Genomic DNA, 14682 nt, shown 5'->3' on the forward strand with positions numbered 1-14682 from the left:
CTTCCTTTCCTTTCCTTTCCTTCCTTTTTTTTTCTAGCTTAAACACACATAGTAGATAGAAGTCTACTACTTGCCAGGTCTTGGTCAAGGTGGCTATTCCTGGGTATGGGCAGCTTTCCTCCACCGAGTGACTCAAGGATTGAAGTTCTCCCAGCCTTTTGCTCCACCATCCCCTATGGTCTCATCATCATCTGCAAGCAGCTGGGAGAAGAGGGTTTGTGAAGAAAGCACACTCACACCTTACTTTCTAGCTAAAAAAGTCAAAGTGTACAAATCATATACAAAAAGTGCACAAGTCGGCCGGGCGAGGTGGCTCAAGCCTGTAATCCCAGCACTTTGGGAGGCCGAGATGGGCGGATCACGAGGTCAGGAGATCGAGACCATCCTGGCTAACACGTTGAAACCCCATCTCTACTCAAAAAAAATATAAAAAACTAGCCGGGCGATGTGGTGGGCGCCTGTAGTCCCAGCTACTCGGGAGGCTGAGGCAGGAGAATGGCGTAAACCCCGGAGGCGGAGCTTGCAGTGAGCCGAGATAGCACCACTGCACTCCAGCCTGGGCGACAGAGCCAGACTCTCTCGAAAAAAAAAAATAAAAATAAAAATAAAAATAAAAATAAAAAAAGTGCACAAGTCATAAGTATATAACTTGTTAAACTTTAACAAAGTGAATGCATCATGTAAATCACTACCCATGTTAAGTAACAGCACATTATAATATTATCATCATCCAGTCCTTACCTGCCGAAGGTAGCCAGTCTCCTGACTACCATACATTAGTTTTGTTTGCATTTGAACTTTATATAAATGTCGTCACAGTTTATACACACTCGGGTCTGGTTTCTTGGACTCCAGGTTCATGTCATTGTGCATAGTGGTATTAATAGTTTGCTTCCCTTCCTGGTCATATAGCACTCCATTTTATAAACATATATTTATCCATTCTCTTGTTGATGGACATATGGGAAGAGCAATGGCTGCTGAGTACTGTACTTGTTTCTTGGCATATCTGCATGCATTTCTGTTGGCTATAAACCTAGAATTGGACTTGCTGGCTCATAGGGTATGCAGATATTCAATTTAGTAGACACTGCCAATCTTTTTTTTTTTTTTTTTTTTTGAGACGGAGTTTTGATCTTGTTGCCCAGGCTAGAGTGTAATGGCACAATCTCGCCTCACTGCAACCTCTGCCTCCCAGGTTCAAGCAATTCTCCTTTCTCAGCCTCCTGAGTAGCTGGGATTACAGGCACCCACCACTATGCCTGGCTAATTTTTTTGATTTTTTAGTAGAGATGGGGTTTCACCATGTTGGCCAGGCTGGTCTCGAACTCCTGACCTCAGGTGATCTGCCTACCTCGGCCTCCCAAAGTGCTGGGATTACAGGCGTGAACCACCATGCTTGGCTATCATTTTTTTTAACTCTGACCAGAGGAATTACAGAAGGTTCTTGAGAAGGTGCCCTTAAAAAGACCATACATAGGCCAGGCACAGTGGCTCATGCTTATAATCCCAGCACTTTGGGAGGCCGAGGCAAGAGAATCACTTCAGGTCAGGAGTTCAAGACCAGCCTGGGCAACCTAGTGAGATCCCCAGCTACATAAAACATTTAAAAATTAGCCAGGCACGACGACGTTTGCCTGTAGTCCTAGCTACTTGGGAGGCTGAGGTGGGAGGATTGCTTGAGTCCAGGAGGTACAGTGAGTTGTGACTGCGCCACTGCATTGCAGCCTGGGCAACAGAGTGAGACCCCGTTTCAAAAATAAAAATAAAAACCTATAAACAATGATCAGGACCAGGACTGTACTGGGGGAGAAAAGGAAAAGAAATGCCGGGGAGAGGGAGTCCACGGGCAAGATCTGCAGGCCAGAAAGTGCCTGGTGGATTTTCGGAATAGTCCAGACTAGTGTGCGGGACTGTAGGCCCCTGCAGATTGGACATCAGCAAGCTGTCCTTAAGAAACATCTGGCCAGGCACGGTGACTCAGGCCTGTAATCCCAGCACTTTGGGCGGCCGAGGTAAGTACATCACTTGAGGTCAGGAGTTGGAGACCAGCCTGGCCAACATGGTGAAACCCCATCTCTACTAAAAATGCAAAAAAAAAAAAAAAAAAAAAAAAAATTAGCCAGGTATGGTGGCATATGCCTGTAATCCCAGGTACTTGAGAGGCTGAGGCAGGAGAATTGCTTGAACCCAGGAGGCAGAGGTTGCAGTGAGCCGAGTGACAGAGTGAGACTCTGTCTCACACACATACACATACACATACACAAAAACATTCCAGGGTGGTTAAACCTCCGGGCCTCCTCCTGCCTCTGATTTTCATCGGTGAGAATGGGAGAATACTAACTTCTCTCACAGGATACAGAGTATGTTAAGGAGTTGTAATTCATCAATGTTATATTTTTCTTTTCTTTCTTTCTTTCTTTTTTTTTTTTTTTTTGTGAGACAGAGTCTCACTCTGTCACCCAGGCTGGAGTGCAGTGGCTCGATCTTGGCTCACTGCAAGCTCCGCCTCCCGGATTCATGCCATTCTCCTGCCTCAACCTCCCAAGTAGCTGGGACTACAGGTGCCACCACGCCTGGCTCATTTTTTTTGGTATTTTTAGTAGAGACAGGGTTTCACCATGTTAGCCTTGGCCTCCCAAAGTGCTGGTATTACACGCCCGGCCTCTTTGGTGTTTTTGTTTTTTAGGCTTTGTTGGTGCTTTGCTGTCTGTGTGGAGGACACAGAGAGTCATAAACCATGATCTCCTCCCTTCTAGAGTTCCCTTCTTGGCGTTAGAGTCATTAGCTGGCTGTGTCGTGGTCAATGTGCTGAGCTTTGTGGTTCCTGGAGCCGACTCCCTCCCTCTCTGCTGCCTCCATGCATGGAGGTCACTTGCTGGAACGCAGATGTGTGCAATGCCCGGAGATCCAAGTTAAATATCTCAACCGGTTCTTGTGGTTGTGGAAACAGCTTTGGCTCCCAGGCGGTTGACACTGAAAAACAGAAGTCCCTGCTGCGTCTGACATCACGTGGCTCAGGAGGTCAGTTGCCTTCTCAAAAAGTGAGCTTCCTGTGTGGATAAGGCAACACCACAGCCAGCCTGGCAACAGACAGCTTCATGAGAAGGGACAAGATGAAAACGGATTCCTGGGCAAGGCTGAGAGTGGATCCGCCATTCCTGCCTGAGCCTCTTCCACAGCTGCCCTTTTTAGGGGTCACCAGACTTCCTCATACAGACCTCATGGTGCCCGCACCTGGACCCGTTAGAAGGTTCTGTTGCCTTAGCTTAGTAAATTTTCATAGAGAGTTTTAAGCTTTCCTTTTTGCATGTTATCCTCATGGTTGTACTCTTCAGGGCACTTGTTCCTTCGGTAATTATCCTTAATGAAGGTATTTCCATATTGACGCGAGGTAGGTGGGGTGTTGAAGACAGAGGGAGACTCGAGATGGTGCATTGCCTCTGGATTACATGAGAGGGGTTAGATGGCTGAGTGTTAGTTACATCCCAGTCAGAACACTTGCGCCACTAGGTTTCACCAAATGCCAATCATACTGGACTGAGCTCCTCTGCTCCTCTCCCTGAAACTATTATGGCAAGTCATTAACAAAAAGGCTTCCTTTTCTGAAGGCAAATATCTCTCTATCTCATCAGTCTTAGCGCTGGAAGAGATGCAGCTCTGGGCTGGCTCTGATGCAGACTTGTCACAAAGGCTTGAGTAAGTGACTTCATCTTGCTGGGGAGAAATGGTCCCTTGCCCCAGGTTCAAATGGTTGCCACCTTCCAGCTACAGTAGGGATCCAGGGTGGGGCAGAGCTGAAGGCTAACCCTGGGCCAGAGGGTCAACATGATGTCATGTGCATTAAGCAGGAGAGGTCCTTGGGGACCCGAGAAGACGCCTAGGGTCAAAGGAAGCTGATTTTTCTGGTTATTAGAATGATCCCATTTCTCTGATTTCAGGGACTTCAGAAGACTTCCAGATTTGGTCACCCCCAAAGCTTGAAATGTCACTAGGGGTCACTCCCTTGACTAAGAGATTGATTGCCAAGGGCTCCTGTTAAAATGCTCAGCGTCACCAAGCAGGGCTGTCTGCATGCACAACACCTGCTCATAGCCGCACATTCACCCGTGAGCCTCCCTGGCTGCCTCTTAGCAGAGCCTGGACAGGATGGGATTAGGGAGGCCAGGCCTGTAATCCTAGCACTTTGGGAGGCTGAGGCGGGCGGATCACCTGAGGTCAGGAGTTCCAGAGCAGCTTGGTCAACACAGTGAAACCCCAGCGGAGACCACTGCAACAGACTGAGACCCCATCTCATAAAAACAAACAAACAAACACAAACAGAACAACCCAGGGAGGTATGCATAGTTAACAGAAGAGGAAACTGAGGGGTTAATCTGCTAAAGTCATACCTCATAGGTATAGTAGAGAGGTCCAGGTGAGAATTCAGTTCTTTTTCGGCTTCTTGGTCAGTTTAGGTATTTATTTATTTATTTATTATTTTTTGACGGAGTCTTGCTCTGTCGCCGAGGCTGGAATGCAGTGGCACAATCTCAGCTCACTGCAACCCCCGTCTTCTCGGTTCAAGCGATTCTCCTGCCTCAGCCTCCCGAGTAGCTGGGATTACAGGCGCCCGCCACCACGCACAGCTAATTTTTGTATTTTTAGTAGAGACGGGGTTTCATCATGTTGGCCAGGATGGTCTCCTGACCTTGTGATTTGCCCGCCTTGGCCTCCCAAAGTGCTGGGATTACAGGCGTGAGCCACCGCGCCCCGCCTGTTTTGTTTTTTACCTTAAGTGCATGATGAGGGAGATGAGAAAACGGGGGGGAGAGAGAGAGTATTGTGACCACCCCCTAGCCTGGGAGAGAGATTTGTATGCCTGTTGTGAAAAGCAGGGATGGGAATTCTGAAATAAAAACACAGTTGGACAGTTTCCCACGGAGTGGTAACGTAAACCCACTCAGGCCAACCATACTCAAGTGCTGTCTGTCTACCCACACGCCCGTGTCAGAAATGCCCTTCGGTGCTTCCATGCAGAAGGGAAGGAAGCACTTTTACATTTTAGTTCTGCTTGTTATTTGGAAGTTATTTTAAAGGTCATTTAAGTGGGTTTTTTTGTTGTTGTTGTTAACAGAGTTGTTTCCAGCCACTGCTATGAGCCCATCTAAATGAAATCATGAGGACTAAGGAGAGGGGCACCCATGACTGCCTTCATCCACCCCCACATCATCTTTTCACCCATCCACCCATCCTTACTGCAGACCTTACTGGGCACCTGTGCCAGGAGACGGTCACTGCCCATCAGAAGCTCATACAGGGAGAAGCAGTGGCCACAGCAGGTGACCTGGGTCCTAGAGAACACTTGGAGAACAAGGGAAGGCTGCGGAAACCGCCCTGTCCACAGCGTGCATGCATGTTCTTGGGTGCATGTCTGTGTGTTTGCGTGTGTGTTTGCTTGTGTGGGTGTGCAGCGTGTGCGTGTGTGCGCGAGAGAGACAGAGACTGAGAGTGCAAGCGGGTGTAAGCACACACCCGCCCATCAGCCCCACCTGTCTGCTCAGAGTTTCGCCTGTCACCTGGCCACGCCCTGTGACCCCCCTCCCGGGCTGGGTGAAGCCAGGACACCTGTTGCCAGCTGCAAGCACCTGCCTGGTTGCTGCACCGTGTCCTGTGCATGTTCCAAGCCCACCCCCTGGGGTAATCCAGGCCATGACTCAGGAACATCGTATTGGGACACCCGAGACCCCCTAGCCCCTGCCCAAGGGGTCAGGGCAGCGAGTCCCATCTCCCTTAGCTGGGCTGGGCCCAGGCAGCCTGTATCTCTGTTTGCTCCAGAGGCTGGGTGCGTCCCGCTTGGGGGCTGGGTGCGTCCCGCTTGGGGGCTATGTGAGGCCCGCTGGTTTTCACCCACAGATTCCAAGGGTTCTCAAGGCAGAGGAAAGAGACAATTAGGGCGCCTAACACCCAGGTTGGTTGGACGAGAGTGAATCCCAGGTCTGCTTGGGAGGCTTTAGGCATTCAGCTCGGCCCTCTCTGAGGGGGAGGGCACGTCGGCCACTCTGTCGGGGCATCTCTGTGCTCTGCACCGTGTGGGCTCATCACAGACACGAGAGCGCATCCTCTCAGCGGGAAGGGCCTGGCAGGGTTTGCCTGTTTTCTCGCTCACAGGTTGAGTTTCTTGGCCAGCATCACACAGCCAGGCTGAAGTGGAGCAGGGCTGCGGGCTGCACCCAGTGGTCTCTCGTCAATCTCGGCCTTTCAGTCCCTGTCTGGGAGAGGGTCTCAGCACGAAGGGCAGAGGGGTCTCCTGGAATCAGCCAGTGCTGTGTCGGTGAGAAAGGCCAGGAGGAAACTGGAGGGCCACAGGCCTGAAACTCTCCCGCTGTCTTGCCGGGCGCCCGAACCTGCTCGACCTGGGTGTCTTCCCGGTGGGGGACAGGGGGGCTGCATCACTCACTCTGCCTGTGTCCTAGGGAAGCCTACCCATTGCCCTCCAGCACCGGCAGAACAGAGACCCCCACGGTGGCCAGGCCTGTGCGGGGTGTAAACAGTGTCTCAGGGCGTCTTGGTGTCCTCACTACTACATCCTCCATGTTCCAGAGGAGAAACCGAGGCCCCAAGGACACCCGGAATTGCCCAGGGTCACACCGAAGGGAAAGAGGTGATGTTGAAGTGGACACAGGGTGATGAGAGGGCTGCAGAAAAGGAGATACCCTGGCATGCCAAGCCTGGGGTTGGTTGTCCACATCCAGGAAGGTCCCTGCAAGATCATGGCATCTCTTCATGGCAAGCAGACGTAGCACCATGAATACCCATGGCCACTCCCAAGGACCCCTTCATGCAGCGGCTGTGTCCAGCACTGGGCATGCAGGAACCGAGGCCCAGAGAGTTCCGGGTGGGTGGGGAGAGCTAGAGCCTTCCTCCTGGGCTCCAAGGCTTTTCAGTAGCACCACTGGCTGTCTAGAAGGTTGCTGTGTGATTGGAAACTTGTGCTTTGAAATGCAATTATCTGTATGGGGAGGAGGTTGTACTGGAGGCAGCAGTGAGGGGTGGCAGTGCCAGGCCAGAAATAGATGTGGGTCCCCTTGCATGGAGCTGCCACTCCCCCAGTCACTCCGTCCTCACAACCAAAACCCCAAAAGGGGGCTGAGCCGTCCCTTATGAGTGAGAGTAGAGGAGAAGGAAGGGGCTATGGGGGGAGAGGAGTACACGGAGCTGGCCCACGTGGAGAGAGGGACCCTAGTGGTCCCTTGGGTGGCCCTGGGGAGGTTTGCCATCAGAGCGACCTTAGTGACTGTGCCACCTCAGCCCTGACCTGGGCAATGGCTGTGAGGGCACTGAGCACAAGATGTGGCTCTCACAGAACCTCAGATGTATCTCCAGACATCCACCTATCTGTGCACCTGACACCCGTTTCCGGAACAGCTGCTTGGCCAAGCACCACCAGCTTGTCTCTAGGCCCCTCTTGCTGGGGAGCCCAGGCTGGGGCAAAGGAAGGCACAGGGGCATCCACTCTGGGCTTTCCAGAATAGGCAGAGCGAAGAAGAAGTGCCCTCTGGACATGCGGAGGGAGGAGATGAGAAGAGTCCCCAGCACCAGAAGGGGTGGAGACGGCTTTGCTGGGGCAGGGGGCACAGATAACCTGGTGCTAGGCTCTGGCTGCAGTTGTAAACAACCAAAGTTTTAAAAAGAAGGTGAACTTCTTAGAAAAGGAAACGACATTTATAAAGAGGTAGGGATGTGGGGGCAGGGACAATGGCCTTGGTGGCCACAGCTCTTAAACTAGTGGGGAGAAGGCAGCCACACCAGCATGGTGAGATACAAGCTGCAGTGACAGCACTGCACTCGCTCCAGGTAGGTTGCTCAAATGGAAGCTTCTAGATGGATAACGAAGGCGGCACAACCCCCAGTCATTGTCTGAGGACCACCCTGGGGGGTGGAGCTAGTGCAGGCCAAGTGGATGCAGGGCCCACAGCCAGTTTCCAGGGTGAGCTGAGGGGCAAGCCGTGGGAAGCCCCAGAGGCAGACGCTGAGGGACGGGCACCCCAAGAGAGTCCAGGGATCCAAGGCCATCTGGGTGGAGCCTGGACAGCGTCTACTCCAGGGGGCAAAGCTGAGGCAGGCGCCGAGGGCCTTCCAGTGGATGTGGAGACTTCGGCTTACTCCCACGCTGACTTTATCCCATTTCTGAGCCTGTCACCATGCCTAAAGCCTTTTGGGTTCAGTTTCGCTAGAGACTACAGATGGCCTCCCATAGGGTGGGGACAGAACAGCCTTCCTGCTGCATGGAATGGGATGCCGACCGAGGGATGGGCTCTCTCTTAAAGACTTGCCACCACACCTCTCTTTTCCATGCCAGGCTTCTGGGGTCCCCTCTGCTGCAGGTGCTTTGGGAATCTCAGTGGTTCTGCAGGGCAAAGCTGGCCCTGACCATGTGCTGCTGAATGGGCTGCCGTGGTTCCCTTGGTTTCCCGTCTTGCAGAGTGGGTGAACTCTCACCCGCTCTTGTCTCCTCGTCTCTGTGCCCTGTCCTCCTGCAGGGCTTGGGAAACCATAGGTAATAAACACATAAGCCAGTCTGCCATCTCCACTGAAACCAATGCTCTTTCTGTTTTCCCATCTGCCTGCCTAGGACTGAGGTCAGCTCCGGGGTCAGAGGCAGGACTGGAGTTGGGTTCTGACTCACGCAGAGACAGGGCTTGGGAGAATAAGTCAAGGTGGAGGGCAGAGGCTCCAGGTCTCTGCCAGGCTCACCTCAGAAGTGGGTGTGTCAGGCTGTCCAGAGTGGAGTGCACAGAGGCTGGGGCTTTGACAAGGGCAGGGTGACCAGTCCAGGCTGGCCTCAAAGGCAAGAACTTGACTGCAGCGCCAGCAGGTGTCCGAGGTGGGTGGGCCCTAAGGAGGCTGAGGGAGATGGTAAACTGTGAAGAGCCAGCAGCCCAGGAGCTAAATGCTGGGAGGCAGAGAAGATAGGAGAGGGAGGTGTGCAGGACCTGGTGGTCAGGGAAGGCCAGTGAGCAGGTGTTTAGAAGCAGCACCTCCTGTGATTGGGGCTGAGGGTGAACTCTGCTTTCAAGCAGAGCTGGTTTGTCCTGGGCCTTCCATCATGGCACCAGGTCAAGGTGGGCCATTAGCACTGAGGCCTGTGGGGAGGCAAGGCCTGTGGGCAGAGTCACAGAATGGGAGAAAAACGAAGACAGACACTGCAAGGACTTGAGTGTCACTCTGAAGGAAGCCACTCAATGGTAAATGGAGTAATAACATGGTAGCCTTTCCTGGGGAAGCTCAGAGACAAGGGGGCTCTGCCACTTGTGGGAGGCTCTCAGAGGAGGAGAGCTGATGTATTCAGACTTCCATTAATATCATCTCTGGGCCGGGTGCAGTGGCTCATGCCTGTAATCTCAGCACTTTGGAGCCCGAGATGGGCTGATCACAAGGTCAGGAGTTTGAGACCAGCCTGGCCAACATGGTGAAACCCTGTTTCTGCTAAAGATACAAAAAGTTAGCTGGGTGTGGTAGCACGTGCCTGTAATCCCAGCTACTCGGGAGGCTGAGGCAGGAGAATCGCTCGAATCGAGGAGGTGGAGGTTGCAGTGAGCCGAGATCGTGCCATTAGTCTCCAGCCTGGGCAACAGGGCAAGACTCTGTCTAAAAAAAAAAAAATTAAAAATAAAAATTCACCTGTGACTGCCCCACGGGGGTGAAGGCACAGCCCGTGCCTGGATGATGCTTTACCCTTTACAAAGCACTCAAGGGCAACATCATGGCCTTAGTCTGTTTCATGCTGCCATTTAGAATACCTGATGCTGGGTGACTTATAAAGAAGAGAAATTTACTTCTCACAGTGCTGGGGGTTGGGAAGTCCAAAATCAAGGCTCCAGTAGGCTCAGTCATCCAGAGAGGGCTGCACCCTCCAGAGTGGAGGAGCACTGTGTCCTCATTTGGTGGAGAGTGGGAGGCTGGGAGGCAAATGAGCCAGAGGCCATGTGAAGTCACTTCTACTAGGGCCTTGATTGATCTCATTAACAAGGGAGAGACCCTTTTGGCCTAATCACCTGTTAGAGGCCATGCTCTTCAAGCCATCACATTGGCCACACCTGAATGTCGGAGGGGAGCCATTCAAACATATCATGCCCCGTTCTTTATTTTTATTTTATTTTTGAGACAGGGTCTCACTCTGTCGCTCAGGCTGGAGCGCAGTAGTGCGATCTCAGCTCACTGCAACCTCCACCTCCCGAATTCAAGTGATTCTTCTGCCTCAGCCTCCAGAGTAGCTGGGATTACCGGCGCCCACCACCGCGCCCGCCTAATTGCGTGGCCATTCTTAACCATAGCCTATGGTGGGAAGGAGCGCCCAGCTTGGGGCCAACACAGGCAGGTCAGGGAGGGGCTATGCCCAGCGGGGAACGGATGGCACGCTCCCTCCCAGAAAGGCTGCTGCAGGGCTCAGCACTCTGAACCTTAAAAGGTTTACCTGGCCGGGCGCGGTGGCTCAAGCCTGTAATCCCAGCACTTTGGGAGGCCGAGACGGGCGGATCACGAGGTCAGGAGTTCGAGACCATCCTGGCTAACACGGTGAAACCCCGTCTCTACTAAAAAATACAAAAAACTAGCCGGGCGAGGTGGCGGGCGCCTGTAGTCCCGGCTACTCGGGAGGCTGAGGCAGGAGAATGGCGTAAAAACCCGGGAGGCAGAGCTTGCAGTGAGCTGAGATCCGGCCACTGCACTCCAGCCTGGGCGACACAGCGAGACTCCGTCTCAAAAAAAAAAAAAAGGTTTACCCAACACAGCCTCCAGGTGCTCAGAGTCTTTCAGGCTCAGAACCAGAATTGTCAGCTTGCCAAGATGAATCTGTCTCTTGGGAGAGGCCCACACAGAATAAGCGTTTGTGAGTAACGTAGACAATTTATGCTGAGGCGTGAATGTTAGAATAACTGACTTTTTGCATAGGCGTGACCAGAGCATTTTTCTTTCTAGGAAGCAGAAGTTTGCTTGGTAAACTTGGAATCGGAACCTGGGAATTGGGCCACTGGGATATTCAATGGCGTCAGACCGGTGTAGCTGATACTCCTGGACAGAGGGGCTCTGCCAACTGGACAGATGTGTGAAGTGTTGCTGACCGAGCTCCTTGCTCTGTGTGGGAGGGAGCTTGCCAGCTCCAGCCTCGTGGGTCTCCTTTTTCTATTTCCAAGCTTAAATAAGCACTTGGCTGTTCTGATTAGCATTTTTAAAAGCTGTGTTAATAAGTTCAATTAAAATAGAAGAATCTCTCATTCTGTCATATCGGGGTTTTTTTTAATTGCAAACCAATAAAACTTAAATGAACTTAAGCAAAAAATAATTTATTGGAAGGATATGTGGGAGATTGTACTAGGGTTCTCAAGAGAAACAGAGACTGAGGCAGAGAGAGAGACCAACTTTAACAATGATCTCACACAATTGTGGGGGCTGGCAAGTCTGAAATTTGGCCAGCAGGCTGAACATTCAGGCGAGCTGATGTTGCAGCTTGAGTCCAAACTCCACAGGATGGCAGGTTGGAAACTCAGGCAGGACTTCTGTGTTGCAGTTTCAAGAATTCCTTCTTCGATTTATCTATTTCCTCTCCAATTTAAGTCCTGGAGGCTGGAAGTCTGAAATCAAGGTGTCAACAGGGTTGGTTCCTTCCAAGGGCTCTGAGGGAAGGGTCTGTTCCAGGCCCCCTCTCCTTGGCTTGCAGACGGCAATCTTCACCTTTATGTGGCATTTTCCCTGTATATGTGCGTGTGTCCACATTTCCCCTTTCTATAAGAACACCGGCCATATTGGATCAGGAGCCCACTTACTGTTAACTAATTACATCTGCAATGATCCTAGTTCTAAACAAGGTCACATTCTGAGGTACTGGGGTTAGAACTTCCACATATGAGTTTCGAGGGAACCATCTTAGTTTGTTCAGGCTGCTATAATAAGACATCATAAATTGAGTAGCTTATAAATAGCAGACAATTATTTCTTGCAGTTCCGGAGGCTGGGAAGTCCAAGAACAAGGTGCTGGCGGATATGGCTGGTGAGGGTCTGCTTTCTGGCTCATACGTGGCACCTTCTACCTGTGTCCACACTTAGCGGAAGGGGGCATGGAGGAGCTCCCTTGGCCCTCTTTGATAAGGGCACTAACCCCATTCACAAGGGCTCCACCCTCTTGACCTAATCACCTCCTGAAGGCCCCACCCCCTAATACCATCACATTGGAGGATAAGATTTCAACATATTAATTTTGGGGGGACATAAACATTCAGAGCACAGCAAGACAAATTAAACCATAACGGGCCCAGGTGTGGTGGTTCACACCTGTAACCCTGCACTTTGGGAGACCAAGGCAGGCAGATCATCAGAGATCAGGAGTTCGGGACCAGCCGGGCCAATATGGTGAAACTCTGTCTCTACTAAAAATACAAAAAGTATCTGGGCATAGTGGCAGGCGCCTGTCATCCCAGCTACTTGGGAGGCTGAGACAGGAGAATTGCTTGAACTCGGGAGGTGGAGGTTGCAGTGAGCCGAGATCGCACCATTGCACTCCAGCCTGGATGACAAGAGCGAAACTCCGTCTAAAAAAAAAAAAAAAATTAGCTGGGTGTGGTGGTGCGCACCTGTAATCCCAGGTACTCAGAAGGCTGAGGCAGAAGAATCACTTGAACCCAGGAGGCAGAGTTTGCAGTGAGCTGAGATCACGCCATTGCACTCCAGCCTGGACAAAAAGAGCGAAACTCCATCTCAAAAAAAAAAAAAAAAAAAAAAAAAAAAAAAAAAAAACCATAACGGAACATAATTCAAATAATAACAGAAACCAAGTTCAGAGGAGGGTGGAACTCAGGCTTGGGCATGGCCAACACCCAGGACATTTCCAGAGGCTTTGGAGCAGGAATCACCACCTCTGACTCAGAGCCCAGCAATCAGGGCAGGCAGCTATCTCTTAGCCCCTCAAGAGGAGTGAGGCACCCCAGCCAGTTTCTTTGTCCCTCTTTTCAAGAGCCAGACTGCAGAAGGGAGCAGTGACTGACCAGGCTGTGCAGGAGCCTGTCCCTTACCTGCAAGAGGGCGGCAGGGGCAGTGGGCAGGTGGGGACGGAGGGCCTTGAATGCTGGTCCCACCAGATGTTCTCCTGTGTGGAAGAGGTCATTCCAATTTTGCACCCTGGGATACTGTTAGGAAGAGGAAAGGGAGGCAGGTAGCCATTGTGGCCAGCCCTGCTTCTCAAGTGACTCTCCCACCTCTGCCTGGATGCTTAGGTGTTGATTCCATGGCCTAATTCTCCGAGAGCACCGGCAGATGTGGATGCTGAGGCACACAGGTATTGGAGCTGTTGCCCAACGTCTGGCTGGGAGCCAAGAAGCCCAGGTGTCCCTGACAGTGCACCTTGAACGTGGGCCCGCCCTCTTATGTGGAGCAATCAGCCAAGTGTGCGCTGAAGACCTTCCGGTCCAAATGTCTACAGTGGCTGTGTGTGCAGAGAAAGCTCTGGGCTTGGTCCCTGGAGCCGTTTCTCCAGCTCTCACATTTCTTTTTCCCAATCCTCTTGTAAGAAACTAAGGCAGCACCCTTTCCTAGCTTCAGGAGAAGAACTGAGGCCAGGTTTCAGGTGGGCTATGGAGGAGGAAGTACTGGGCTCTCAGGATTTCTCTCCCAGGGCCCTAGAGGAGGTGGCTGGCATTCCTCCTAGGGACAGCACCCTGTGCTGCCCAGACCCCTGTCCCCTCCTTGATGGGCAACACGGAGCTTTCCTGGGCTGCTGACCTACCAATGCCAAGAGGCGGGCCCACAGCCCCTCTGGACTCAGCCACGAGCCTTGCCTGGAGCCCAGCGTCTGACCAGCCACAGGGCCCGGGGCATTTCCGAGAAATCAGAGGCAAGGATGCCAGAGCATGAGGAGCCTTGGATTCAGAACCAAGGCTCAGAGAAGGCAGCTCCTCAGATAGCTGGCTCAGAGAAGGTGGCCCCTCAAATGCTGCACAGCCAGCCCCAGGCTGATCCCACACCAACTCCCTGTTCTCTCAACAGGGCTCAAACTGGAGTCGCCCTGGATCTGTTTGGGGGGCATTTGGGAGTCCAGAATTATTTAGAAAGCTTTTTTTTTTTTTTTTTTTTTTTGAGACGAAGTCGCTCTGTCACCCAGCCTGGAGTGCAGTGGTGTGATCTCGGCTCACTGCAACCTCTGCCTCCTGGATTCATGTAATTCTCCTGCCTCAGCCTCCCGAGTAGCTGGGATTAGAGGCATGCCCAGCTAATTTTTGTATTTTCAGTGAGACAGGGTTTCACTATGTTGGCCAGGCTGCTTTCCAACTCCTGACCCCAAGTGATCCGCCCGCCTTGGCCTCCCAAAGTGCTGGGATTACAGGCATGAGTCACCGCGCCCAGCCTAGAAAGACTTAATTGTGAGTTTGTAATCCAAGAAAAAAGAATCTAAAAAGAATACTATTTGCTTATTCTGATCAGGCCGACAAACCCCTGTGCCCAGGAGCCGTCTGGGCTCCCAAGACCTGACCTGCCTCGAGGTTGGAACTGTTTTAACTACGGCAGGCTCAGTGAGAGAAGAGCTGAGAAGCCAGCGACGACAGGGCCCAGGGACGCGGTGGGGGAAGGGGCTGCAGTTCTGCAGGCTCTGAGGTCTGCAGGTTCCAGACAGCCTCAGGCAGTTCGCAACCCTGTGATTCATACCTCATCTTG

At 52.1% G+C, this 14682-nt stretch overlaps 1 long non-coding RNA gene across 5 annotated transcripts in view; it reads left to right on the forward strand.

The window, feature by feature from the left end:
• Window positions 1–11320, forward strand: part of LOC106992837 (uncharacterized) — a 38125-nt gene extending 26805 nt beyond the window's left edge. The window contains exons 4-7 of one of the 5 annotated variants that reach the window (XR_013403060.1): window positions 2760–3024; window positions 3636–3699; window positions 5117–5321; window positions 10960–11320. This is a non-coding gene — a long non-coding RNA (uncharacterized LOC106992837). The remainder of the gene's footprint in view (window positions 1–2759; window positions 3025–3635; window positions 3700–5116; window positions 5322–10959) is intronic. The other 4 variants (XR_013403062.1, XR_013403061.1, XR_003721884.2 and 1 more) reach the window with 4 other exon arrangements.
• Window positions 11321–14682: the final 3362 nt, after the last annotated feature.

The sequence above is a fragment of the Macaca mulatta genome, chromosome 13 (genome assembly GCF_049350105.2).
Source record: "Macaca mulatta isolate MMU2019108-1 chromosome 13, T2T-MMU8v2.0, whole genome shotgun sequence".
In the NCBI taxonomy this organism is placed as follows: Eukaryota; Metazoa; Chordata; class Mammalia; order Primates; family Cercopithecidae; genus Macaca; species Macaca mulatta.